General features: G+C 42.2%; 1 protein-coding gene across 8 annotated transcripts in view; it reads right to left on the bottom strand.

The window, feature by feature from the left end:
- SYT1 (synaptotagmin 1) overlaps nucleotides 1–13783 on the bottom strand; it is a 637087-nt gene that overhangs the window by 474620 nt on the left and 148684 nt on the right. The gene's annotated exons all lie outside the window — the stretch shown is intronic.

Here is a 13783-nt window from a genome sequence, read left to right as displayed (position 1 = left end):
ATCAAACTGTACAATTTTTCAGATCCTTGTAGCAGGATCCTGGCACCTTACCAAGTAAAACATACCCCCCAAAGAGCACAGAGACCGATAGTGCTATAGTAATACATTGTTATAGCCACCTTCAAAATGGGCAGGATGAAGCAGTTCTCTGTATTCCTACAGGAGAATTCTAGAAATTGGGTTCAGGCATCTCCCACAAGCAGAGCAATGCTCACACAAGATGGATCAAACCCATTTCCAGGAATTGCCCGGTACCACTGTAACCCACCATGCCACATCCCACACCATTCCCAAGGGGTCACTGATTCTCCAGAGCAACTTTTGGGGAACTCAGGGAGCTACAGTGAGGAGGAGGAGGAGGGTGAAAGATTCTTTGCATGAGCTTCATTCCTCTCATGCAAGTCTGAATCAACCCATTATTTTATGCTTTTATGGCTGACCTAAGTGTAGGGAACAGGCAGTTTGACTAATGGTATCATAATACAAATGAGGAACCTCATGTACCAACTGATAAGGTTGTGTTAGTGAATGGATTAAATGTTTAAATGCTTGATCATTCATTCATCTTTTTTACTAGCTAGAGATAAAATATCTGGAGCACACACACATTATATGTAGTTGTCATTTTACTACTATGCTTTGATTGATATGGGCTTTAGCAATCTCCTCTGATCATTAACAACAGGGAACCCAGATGCCTACAGGTGCTTATGATAAAGAAGGTCTCTCTGAAGGAAAGAAATATCAGTAGTGGCAGAAATATATATAACTGTGAATCAAAATTCACTGACTTTTTAAATTTATTTATTTTCAACTACCATATTAGTCAGCTAATATGGTCAATGCAGGCAGTTGACTTGAATGGTTATCTTCTATCACTGGTGGGTTTCCTTTGTGGACTATAAGATGTGGTGATGACCAAGAGTCAGTTTTAGTCAACATCCAGAATCTAAAAAACCCCATGTTTTTTAGTGGCATACACATGAGCCATTTTTTGGAAGGGCGGTATATAAATTTTTTAAAAAATCTGATGCAGTAGCTTTCCCCCATTACTTTCAACCCCAACTCACTGCGCTGCACTGGAGATTTTGCCTCAAGATCCCCTCATTTTTCTATGTGAGCAATCCACATAGCCCCAAAGTCCCAGGTTTCATGCTGGCTCACATCAGATCATGCATTCTTTTTGCATCAGATCAGCACAAGAACGAAAAGGAGGAATGTGCCTTTTAGGCCACTGCTATATCAAGTCTCTGCCCCCGCCCCTTCATTTTTTTCATGGAACTTGGTGATGCAAAAGTTGAAGGGGAGGGGAAAGCCTTCCCAAATTCTGAAGGATCCAGCTCAATGCTTTCTTCCCCCAGTCCAAATGCTTTCATCTCCATATCCCTTGCCTCTCCTCTAAAGCCATGTGTGTTAACAAATGTTGACACAGGGGGCATCTCAAATCTACTTAATATAGCTGTGACCCATGACTGCCAATCTGATGACCCCCAAGGTCTGGTACATTGGGCTAGGGGAGGGCTGCTCATGTAGTCTGGTAGGTTCCAGTGGATCACACTAAATAAAAACTTTCTTGGAAAAAGAGTCTGGCAAATTAATTTGACTTCAGACAATTAACTGGTAAAGGAATAAGGATTTATAATCATTGATTGCAGCAGCATGTAACTATGATTTTAAGTAGATAATAATAAACAATATGCTTTCAGTATTGCAACATAATACTAATATTGCAAAAGCAACGTATTTGCTCCTCTTCTTTTAAATGATGGTTCCAATTTACATGTACAAATTGTATTCCTTAAACATTGCTGGACATGAGGATACCCTGTACACACTTGTACAACACAAGCAGCAAGGGGAAGGCAAGGGGCGGGGGAAGGAAGGTGACCTGAATTAAGTCCTCCACTCCCAAAAAGAGAATTAGTGCTACTAAAATCTAATCATCCAAGATGGAGGAAACAGATAAATGTGACTCTCAAATGTTAAATATCCCTTTAGGAAGGGCCTGAAATAGCCTAGCTACAGCTTAATGCATGTGCTCCATTTGGCTTTCTTCTTCTTCTTCTTCTTCTTCTTCTTCTTCTTCTTCTTCTTCTTCTTCTTCTTCTTCTTCTTCTTCTTCTTCTTCTTGCTTGCTTAGTTGGCTCTACAGTGTAGTCACCTGTGAGAGGATCACTCTACCCAGACTCTGACCTGGAGAAGACTCTCTCATAGGAGGAAGGGAATTAGAATGTCTCAGTGAAGATCCCCCAATCCAAACGAAAGCCTCTTTGAAACAACAGACCTGGAACAACCAGAGCTTGTCACCTCCTCTTGCAGTCACCTCTGCAGAGGAGACCTGGAGCTCTGGGACCTGTTGTCCTCAGTGAGGCTCCTTCCTGTCCCTACAACAATCTCCATTGTCCCTGGGACCTCAGGAGCAGAGGCAATGCCCTGCCTTGGCAATGAACTTCAACAGCACTGGAGATGAAGTATTCACCTGGCTGCTAGGAGCCTCCTCCCAGTCAGTCTACTAAGGAGGACAGGAAGGCCAGCTCAGGTATATGCTTTAAATAAGGGCCAGTCTCCAGGAAGATGTGGAGCTTCTAACTTCTACATAGCCTCTCATTTGCTGGCTGAGCCACTCTTTCCTTGCTAGACCTAGTTATGGACAGGCAATATGCTTCAGACCCCAAAACCATTGCCTGAATAATAGGGCAATCATTGAGAACATAGATGCCAGACACTCTATGAAGACCGAATGCAGAGGAAAAAAACCGAGGCTTCCAACCTGGAAGCTGAGATTCTTGCCCTGCATAGCATTCTGTGGTATGCACAGCACCCATACAGCAAGGAGATCAATGTATGATTGATCGACTTGCTGTATTCCACAGGTATAGCCCCTCTCTATACCAGCGGAATACCCTTGTAGGATCAGAATGAATAAATATGACTTATATCCAAAGGCCCACTTCCTCTAGAAGAAACTGTCCTGCCAGGAAAAGGAAGCCTGTGGGTACCAACCATTATCAGCAATATCATTTTTTTAAAAACTGACACAAATTATGAAATATGATGTACATTTTAATAAGCTTTTCCAGGTGTTGAAGATCTGAAGCATTTCTGTACAAGCCTCCTGGGTTGTAGAATGAACTTATCTTACTTATTGGATGAACAATGCATAATTTTGGGTAATAGAATAAAGACTGAAATGTAGCTAATGAGACCAAATGCAGCCTGCAAACCAGCCAGATGTTCTCCGTTACAGTATTAAAAACAGAAGCTTGGAAAGATTACTACAATTCCTTTTGCATATTTCAATCTACAAAGTGCTTTGCAATCTGTACAAAAGCCCTTAAAATATTATCTCTACACCTATCTATTTCTATCTGTGCATTAAATACATTCTTATCCTTAGTCTCAAGCTAAACATTTAGGCTGTTCTTGTGGCCAAATGGAGGTGGGCTGGAAGGAAGAAGCAGGATCTTATCTTCCTGCTTCAAGGTGACCAGAGCCTCCTCCTGGATCTGCAGCTCATGCATTCACACAAACACCACAGTGTGTTCTCCATAGCAGAAATTGCTATGGGAGCTGGGGCCCATATGGGAGCTGTGACCCGCACGGGAGCTGGAGCCTCCAGCTATCCCTCAATGCACTGCATGAGCAGCAGAGGAGCAGCCCTCAGTACTGCAGCAGCCCTGCTCTGCCTAGCCCAGTTTTTGACAGAACTCTATGGTAAACATGGCTGCCAGTTCCTGGGGGCTCAGAAACCTAGTGTGATCACCCAGACAACCGAATTATGAGGCAGGACAATGGGTATTTCTCTCCTACCTCAGTTTAGGCCTTGGTTTAAAAGCTGGGCTACCCACTTAGGCAGGAACTGGATAGGAGGGATTCCCATGGCTCCAGATGAGCCTCTGTATCCTGGTTTACCTACTTCTCCCCAAAAATGGCTGGTCATGAGAACAACTCATTACATTGTGTTCCAAGGTGTGTGTGTGTGTGTGTGTGTGTGTGTGTGTGTGTGTGTGTGAAGTAAATAAAAATAAAACCAAAATCAGGCTGAGTACTTGAGTCCCAATGCAAGAAAGAGATAAATAGGTAGGGAGAAGTTGCTTTACCCATTCTCCTCCAGTCATTTTTCAGTTCAACATCATTTTTCCCCATCTGTTTTTTTACACACACAGAAAAAAAGTACAGGGTCTTTATATATTACCTGTTACTTCCCCCCTACAGGTTAGAGAGCCATTTTAATTGGAGGGAAAATCAAAACTATTCTATCTTTCCCCACCCTTCTTTCACTTGAACTCCCAGCCTATGAGCTGTTATTGGGCTGATTTTAAGTTTTGCAGGGGAAACCTGGAGGAATTAAAAATAGCACTTTGTGTGAGCTGGTTAGGACGACACTTCTACCAGCCTTCTCAAGAACATGGGTGACAAGCATGGCGTTTCTTCCCTCATCTGGTATGCTGTCTTGCACCACCTAATCATGTGAGGTAGGGCAGTTCATCCAAACCACCAAAGTACTTGAAAACAGGATTTTATCCATGTGTGATTAGGTGGCAGTGAGATGGCATACATGTCCATGCTTCTCCCCCACAAGACTGAGAGAAAACATATTGTATGAACCAGCCATGTAACATGCAATTTGAGTCTTCTTCTGGTGCTCTCTCGCTCTCGTTCTCTCCCTCCCCCCTTCACTTAATGGCATACACAAAAACTGATCTGTGTTCTAAAATGTTGTGCACAATGTTGCATCTGCCAAATCACTAATTGTACTAAGTGTCACAAGTAGCAAATGTTTATGAAGCCTAAGGCCCATACACACGTTATGTTCCCCACTTGCACAATGAGTGTACAGTGTACACAGGTACAGTCATTCACAACTTATGTTGAATGCAGGTACAGAACAAAAGTACAGTTCCTACTGGTACCATGCATTTGAAGGGCCTGTATCCAGGTTAACTTTTAAAGGCTCTAGAGTACTGCACTGTCAGTAAAGAGTATGCTTCACTTCTCTGTAGTGTACACCAAAGAATACAGTTCATGAGGAATTTCAAGTAGTCATTCTTAGAAATGTAAAATCTATTACAAAATGGCTGACATGGCATGCAGCTTAATGTGGGTGGTTTGGAACCATATGTGTTGCTGCAGACATAGAAAAATAACATCCACTCTGCTGCACATCAAGGCTCTTACCCTTGTGCAGTTGTATCCCCTGCTTTTTAAGGGTTAAAACATTAGGTGATATAGGCTTGTCTAGTAGGGGGCTGCAGGCTGAATAGGGACTACCATATATGGTTAAAAAAAGAAGAAGACACAATCCTCAGAGGATCCAGAGGCTACTGAAGAAGGTCCCTGCATAGAGAGCTCCTGTGGCCTGGTTATTTGCTAAGCCTATATTTACTACTCTCAGACTTTCAAGAAGAGGGCACAGCAACAACAGACAGCAACACCACAGCCAAGAAAGAATTCTCAAACAAGCCAAAGAAAACCCTCAATTTGGAATCATGAGTCTGAGCAAGTCTCCATAACTTTTTATTTAGCAAATTCGGTTGTTTGTGTTAATAAAGAAACTTTAAAGTGCAAATTATCATGTAGTTGTTGTTACAGTTGCTTTCATTTATATGGAAAGTCAAAGAAATCCCACAAAGCAGGATTACACTGCCAACTGTAAATTAAGCCATACATGGTGTAAATAAAATGTTATACAATCACACATCATGACACTCCATGCATTGGGGGGGAAGTGCAAGTAGCATTGCAACTGTGCAAGGCTAAGTAGTAGAGGAAGAGCCTTCTTGCACAGCACCATGGCATTTTTTAAGGCACTCACGGTGGTGTGGGCAGTTCTGACCTGGCCTTGTTAAGCTGTACCACATGTCAGCCCCTGGTCATACATTTATTTTGACTTAATAAAAACAAATTTGGAAATGCCTGAAAATCAAAGCTTCAGGTCATCAACCACCAGTTCCACAATGAATTCTAGAAGATAGGTATCTAAATATTCATGCAGAGTGACCATGCAATCAAATCTGACTGGAAGTGTGTCTGGATCACACTGTCTGTCTCTGGAGAAGCTGAAACATTCCCAGGTGTCTGTCTGACCTGGCTGGACTGCAACCACTTTACCACAAGGGAAAAACTGACACTAGATTGTAAATCATGCTACTAAAACTCCCTCAAAATCTGTTTCTCATTTGCTTCCCTTTTTATCTTCCTCATATCTGAAATAGTATTTAAATAATATCACAGATAAAACAGACCAGGTGTTTAGAACATAAATGTTTTGTTCTGTCAAGCCTGAGATGTGATATAGAGCACATTTTCTTGACTGGTACTTTTGCAAATGATATTGCAGCATGTTAATGGAGACAAAAACATTTAATGCCCTAATAAACAGGATTGTGAGGTAAATCTTTTAAATTCTTCAGCAGTCAGATAGCTTCTCATTTACAAATGATAATCATTTTCTCAGTATGATGCAGATATCAAATGGCAGACCTCTTAGTTCAAGCACTGTTAACTAAATATTATTTTTATGACGGCATGTCTGCTGCATTTTTATAAAAACAACAGAGTATCCATGGATATTTCGTTTATATATGAAAAACAGGGAGCCAGAGAGATGCCTTCTGCTTACATAATATTTTATAGAAGCTTTCCCCCTTCTTTTAAAGTTTTTAATTCATTCTCATTGTTACAGTATTTGCTTTCAAAATGCATAACATAGTTCCAGCATTTCCTATAGTCCTGTATAGCTGCTGTTCAGGTTCTCCTCCTATCCAGTATTTAAGCTATAAAAATCTTAGGCCCACTTTCAAACGTTGGAAAAGCCACATCAAGATATGGATTCAACTGTAAAGGGGTACTGGGCTGTGTTGTCACGTTAGTCTTATTCTTGTTCAATATGCTATACCCATCACAGTGCCACTTAGGATTAATATTTTAAGGTAAGTGGGATATAAACATTTAAAATCACCAGGCAAACAGGATTGATGCCACTTGTTCAACCGCTTTTAGGTTAGGCCTTTTATCTCCCCCCACCTCACCCCGCAACTACCAGCTCTGGCCTACATTGAATAATGTGCTAGTTGGCTAAAAAAATCACCACGATTTTGCCTTGTATTTATTTTTGTAAACCTCATGTCTGTACTTGACGTGTACAATCAACATTTTAAAATGTCACTTATTTTCATCAGCTGTGTTGCTTGTACATTCGTAAAATGCTACAATCCGGGTTTAAATTAAATCATCTCAATAAATACAATACAATCTGATTATATGAATTATTCCCGTATACTAGTGCAAGGCTGGAACACAGTACTTATCTTTTTGTTAAGCGTCCCAATGTCCCACAAACTTTCTCAGCAGATACATGCTGGAGTACATAACTCTAAATCCACAGGTCAATAATACAGTGGGCATATCAGTTTCATGCCATTTCTGATATCCCAGAAAATCCTATCACTGATAAGCCATCACTCTGCCCTTTCTTTTGCAAGTATTTCCCATCCAGATCAACTCATTTATGTGCTGCTAAAACACAAATTTCAAGTTTAAACTGCAACTGTGACCTTCAGTTGCTGAGGAACTTAAAAAAAATACACAAACCCTTGATAAATCTGTTAGTATGAGCCCTGTAGTGCTGTTAGAAACAAAACCTTGCACTATTATTGCAAGGGAATAAAACACAGGCAAACTAACAAGCTGCCATTTTAAAGGGCAAGTTTTGATGTTTCCTGCTCTCTCATTGGTGGGGGAACTCAATTAGAAAAATATGAAAGTCAACAGATGTGAGCAGCTGACAAAGTATCATGCCAGTGTAGGAATGAATGCTTTTTTGTAGATGCCCTGCTGATAGAGGAAAATGTTTGCACATTATAACACAAATGTAGAGTCTTTTTTCAGTAGATAAAATAGCTGTTTTCAAAGCTCTTATTGATCTTGCTGGTTACTGAGATACTATGCTCAGCAATGCACAGTGCCCTGTACTGGAGAGTGTTTAAATCAACATTTAATTAGCTATAAGCTAGAGAAAATGTTTCCCACAACTATCAGCTAGATTTGTACTGAAATAAACATCTTCCCCCTGCTGCACACACCCTCTATGTTTTATTTTCAAATATCTTTTGACAATGCTTATTTCAAGAGGCTCGTTCTTCTAACAAGCAAGCAGCGACACGGTAAAAAAAAAAATTCTTCTCATAATGAAAAACTTGAAATCACACAATAATAAACTAAAATAAATCACCTAGACTATGAACTTATCATGTGCATTCAGGCAAAGATTTCTCACAGCTCAGGATCAGATAAAGAATTTAATTAGCTCCTTTGAAAACTGTTCACACTAAAAAGGAGGGGGAAAATTGCACCACTTCTTTTTCACTCAATATTTATTACATTATAAAATAGAATGAAATTCCCCAACACCCACCCCAAAACAAGAAGGGATGAATAGGAGATTTGTTCATGTATTATGATAATATAATTTTGTTGCAGATTCTTTGCTTCCAATCAACCTTAAAAGGATTCCTGAAGTAATATTTATGAGAACAAAAATTCTGTCTCAACACACCGGTTGACATCTTCAACAAATTACTTGATGCATGTCCCATTGAAATAAATTGTCTTCAGAGTAACTCCTGAGTAGCACAATGGAGCAACTTATTCTGGATATCCCCATTGGATCCAAAGGAATTCTGCTCACACAGAAGCCATGTTCAGACATTTTTAAAAAGAAATGCCGTACATTAGTACATCATCCCAAAAGCATGCACAGAATTACTGCCTTGGAACTGATGTTCCAAGAAGCATCACCATTCCCACACTGTCTACACTAATTAATTTGTCTGAAGAAGGAAACATTGTAAGCATGATGGCAGTTGCTCCTGGGATTGGGAAGTTGGGGAGTGTGAAGTTTCTCAGTGCATAGGGTGGGGTGAGGTGGGGTGGGGTGTCAGGTTCCCCCCAAGCCTGGCCCTGAGACCAATGATGACCAGACAGAGGAAGCAGATCTATCTTCAGATGAGGATATAATCCCAGATCTGATCTGTATAATCCCCAAATAGTAGTCTAGTCTACCCTAAGCAACAGACACCTTCAGTACCACCCACATGGTTCCATCCCTAGTGGACACCAAGTACCACCTACATGGTTCCATCCCCAGTGGACACCCAGTACCACTCACATGGTTCCATCCCCAGTGGACACCCAGAGAACCTCCCAAACCAACCACCACCCAATAGAAACAGCAGAATCCATAGTACCCTTTACAGCCCCATAGGGTCCATAGGACCCTTTACAGCCCCATAGGGTCCATAGGACCCTTTACAGCCCCATAGGGTCCATAGGACCCTTTATAACCATAACTCCAGTTGTTTGTTTGTTCAGTTTTTATATCACCTTTCATAAGACACCCCGAGGCAGTTTACAAAAGTTAAAATACAGAAAAATGTCATAAAATCACATTTAAAACCTTAAATCTGTTAAACAAGCATATCTGAAGTTCCATTCAAAGAGCCCATACATTCCAAGGCTCCCCAAGCACAGGCTTCACCCCCTGCCTCCCAAGGAATCCCCTCCAAGTTTCCACATTCAAAAGCACTATTGAACTTGAGAAGCCCTCCAAAACAGGTGCAAGAGTGCAAGCCAGGCTGATGGAAACTTACCTGCCAATGGGATTACTCAAGAGGAGGAGTAACAGCTTAGGGACTATTCAGAAGTCAGCCGAGTTTGCAGAAGGCAGGCAGTCTAGGATGTGAACCCTGCCAGGTCTATATACTGTATACCATTTCCTGCACTTGGAGCCTTTGATGGTAGTAACAGCTCATAGAGGTAGCTTGCTCAGAGCCTCTTGTGCACCACACCAACCTCTTGAGTTCTGTGTACTACTCCTGCAATCCTTGGCCCAAGCATTCCAGAGGCCCACAGATGCTCTTTCAGGTGTAGACACTACAGCTCAGTTCTTGACCTCCAGCACTTCCTTCACTCTAAGGATTACTCCAGCTCCAGGCCTACCCAACTGTTTACTCCATCTGATGAGTTCTAACTTGGAATCTCTTGTACCTCAATGCCTAATGGAACACCTGGAGGATTCAGTTCAATCAATCCATCAATTTATTACAGCCATAGGCCATACAGAGCAACAACTCACCACACCGCTCCTGAGGGTCCCCAGCTCTCAAAAGCTGCTTTTGGAGGGTGCCAGATAACTGCTGTCAGAAGGACAGGGATCCTATTCTCTGAATGGAGTGCTGCTTGTGCTTGTTGATATCCAACTCAATAGTCTGAGTGGGTATAATACTTTTCTTTGCTTGCTTTAATTGCTGCAGAATGTTTTCCTAATGGGCTTCCTATAGGATCTTTCAGACACCAAGCATGACCTGACTTGTAAGTGGCTTAGGGAGTTACAAGTCAGGTCATGCTTTGTGCTTGAAAGATCCTATAGGAAATCCATTAAACAAAAAACACAGCAGTAACAGAGCAGCTAAGGTCCAGCATATCCAGGAGAATGCCTCCTTCCCTATATCCATTGTTAACAACAAAGCTTGCAATCAAATCAGGAGAGCCAGGGCACATCGTGTGATCCTCAAACTTCCTCTCTTATCCCTGAGCCTCTCTCAAAAGATCATTCTGGTTGTTGCATCCTTTTTTTGATACAATGTTAAGCAGGAAAATGTTTGGGATTCCTGAAACTGTTGTACTGTAAGAACATAAGAACAGCCCTGCTGGATCCGATCCAAGGCTCATCAAGTACAGCATCCTGTTTCACACAGTAGCCCACCAGGTGCCACTGGGAAGCCCACAGCCAAGAGGTTAGGGCATGCCCTCTTTCCTGCTGTTGCTCCCCTGCAATGGTATTCAGAGCTGTTGCTCAGAGCAGCAACTGTAGCTATTGTTCATGCTGGGCTTTCAGAACAGGGGAAGACAGCAAACTAAAAAGTCAATAAATATTGGGAATTGGAAATAAAATAAACTATCCAGTGATGACAATGTGGTAGTAGCTGCAGCGTACACTTGTGCTGAGATGTCATATGGGCCACTGGCCTAGAACCAGAGCTAGAGCTGGGAGACAGAGGTTCATACCTCAGCTCTGCCCCAGACTGGTGGGATAGCTTTGGTAAGTGGAGCAGGGGGAGGAGAGAGAAGTCACTATTGTCCTCAGTTGTCCATTGCCAAATAAGAATTGTGATCTATCTTGCAGGAATAGTTGAGAAGCAAACAAAACTGAGACTGAAGCCTTTTGGCTAATCACATTATAGAAAAGAATAAATGACAACCACTTTATTTATGCTGGAAAGTTTCCACTTGCCAAAGTTCTTGTGCGATTTCCATTTCCCATTCAAAGCTGCACACCCTCTGTGTGGGTGGAGGTGAGATGCACTTTTACATGTCTAATTATACACTTCACCTTAACTAGACTCTTCAAAAGATAATTGCAGATTAGTGTCTTTATTTTGTCAAGGTCTCTAAATGGAAAGTTGAGGAAATAAGTAGGTACAGTCTTAGCAGTGTGATGTGGACAGCAGACGGTGAGCCCTTCCTCTCTAGAGACAAGCCAGTCCAAAGTTCTCCTAACTAGACTAGTCTCCTGTAATGGGGGTGGGGGGTGGACCAATAATATAAGTATCATGATTGTTTCATCTACCCCTTGTGTTTACTAATGCTACATAAAATAATTTCCTTTCCACACAGTACAAAGCATGTTTCCAAAGTCACCTGCAGCTCCTTAGAATCAAAATAAAAAGCCTTGCTCCTCCATCACCAGATACCCACATTTACTGAATGATGTTCCAAAGTAATACAAAACTGTGTGCTGCAGGTCCTTCGTTTTAGCTCTTTTTTCAACAGTTCTCTAGGTTGCTCCTCTTAGTCCTCATTCCTGTCTCCTATTCATATTCCACTTGATTTATCACATCACCTGCCATCACTTTATTTACTTTTATGTATCTTGTTTCAAGCAATGGGTCTCAGTTGAGCTCTTCATTTCTATTAATTCTCATATCTGACCTCTCTCTGACATTTCTTACAACCCATGTGCCTATCAGTTATTGTTGCTAATTCTAACCTTCATTGCCAATTGCCTGAAATCTGTCAGCCCCCAGCTGGAAGCAGGTGGGGCCACTGCTGTGAACTGCAAGGACAGAAAATAGCCTTCCTGGGATCCAAAAGTCACTTAGTTTCCATGCTTTCTTTCTTGGATTCAAATGCTATTGCATTCAATGTGGAAAGCCTAGTACCCTCCAAATAAACTTCCCCCCAGGGATGCTGCAAATCTCAGTACCCCACCCACTATTCCAGTAAATTTTAGATGTTTCCCCATCATTTCAATCAGTCCTGGTTTGAATCTGATCATTTTTAGGGTGGTTCAGGAGCTTAGTATAATGACAGCATTGGCAGTGTTTTCTTCTTGACTTTGCTGTGGCTGTGGATGGTGATGGGGTAGCAGAGCAATGGCTTTTCATGGGTGTCCACTCATAGCAGCTCCTCCCAGAACACACTGAAGAAGGAGGACATAGCATCACTTCCCAATGAATTCTAGAGGGGAGAAAATGGCTAATGCAGGAGCTGGCCATTGAAGTACTTGGCGCTGCTGCCAATGCCCTCACCAGCTGCAGAGGCATGACCTAAAGCTAGAAAAGAGAAAAAACACACCACCACTGCCATTGCCAACACTCCAATAAGCCTCCTCAAGCCCTCTACATTTATCAACTTGTTGGTTTCTTACAACCCAGGTGCCTATCAGTTATTGTTGCTAATTCTAACCTTCACTGCCAATTGCCTGAAATCTGTCAGCCCCCAGTTGGAAGCATGTGGAGCTACTGCTGTGAACTGCAAGGACAGAAAATAGTCTTCCTGGGATCCAAAAGTCACTTAGTTTCCATAAAATATGCAAAGGTCATAAATGAAATGTGCCTCCCATAAAATGTGCCATGGCTCATGCAACCATGAGCACAGCCATCATCCTGAAACTATGCAAAAGTACTGCATGTTCATCAAATACCTTTGGGCCACCACTAACCTCAGTTGCTGACATGTTGTACCAGGTAACGTGGCCCATTCTGAACCACCCACATCACTTTGGGTGTCTACTAAAGCAACGCTCACAGCATTGTAGGACAGGGCTCCTCCGGTACTACTTAAAATTGTATGATCACATTTCTACAACATGCTGTACAAGTGTTATTGCACAATTTTAAATAGTGGATGAGCCCTGCTGGGCCACACTGTGGTCGTAGCTTTAGACACCCGCAGCAGCTTGTTCAGAACTGACTACATTGCCTTGCGCAACATGTCACTCGGTAAGGCTGGTCATATGAGCAGCCTAACCCAGGCTAAGGTTGCCCAGGCTTCCACCACCTCTAGCCCAACTTTGTAACCTGGCCCTAACCAGGGTTAAAGGATGCGAGCACACCCTGTTGGGCAACACTGTGGTCTGGAGTAGTGTGTATATTCGAAGTAGAGTATATACTACTCCAGGTGTGGAGTAGTGTGTATACTCAGGCTGCAACCACACAGGAGCTGAAGGATCAGACATAGAGCCAAGCACCTAGAGCACCCGGCTAGAGGGGGAATCTCTCAATGCACTATGCTGCTTGTACAGTGCATCTTGGGATTCCTGGAGGACAGGACTCATTTTCCTTGCCTTCAAAGGAAAAGTGCAGATCATATGAGCACATGAGCCGCATTCTGCACAGGAATCAATGGATCATGGGGTGTGTGTGTGTAGGTTCGATCCTGACTCCCCCTGCCCACTTGCCTGCCCCACCCCGGAAACTGTTGTATGTACAACCTCTATGTC

This window comes from Hemicordylus capensis, chromosome 5 (assembly GCF_027244095.1).
Source record: "Hemicordylus capensis ecotype Gifberg chromosome 5, rHemCap1.1.pri, whole genome shotgun sequence".
NCBI lineage: Eukaryota > Metazoa > Chordata > Lepidosauria > Squamata > Cordylidae > Hemicordylus > Hemicordylus capensis.
The sequence above is the reverse complement of the archived record's forward strand: the minus strand, read 5'-3'. Positions and strand labels throughout refer to the sequence as shown.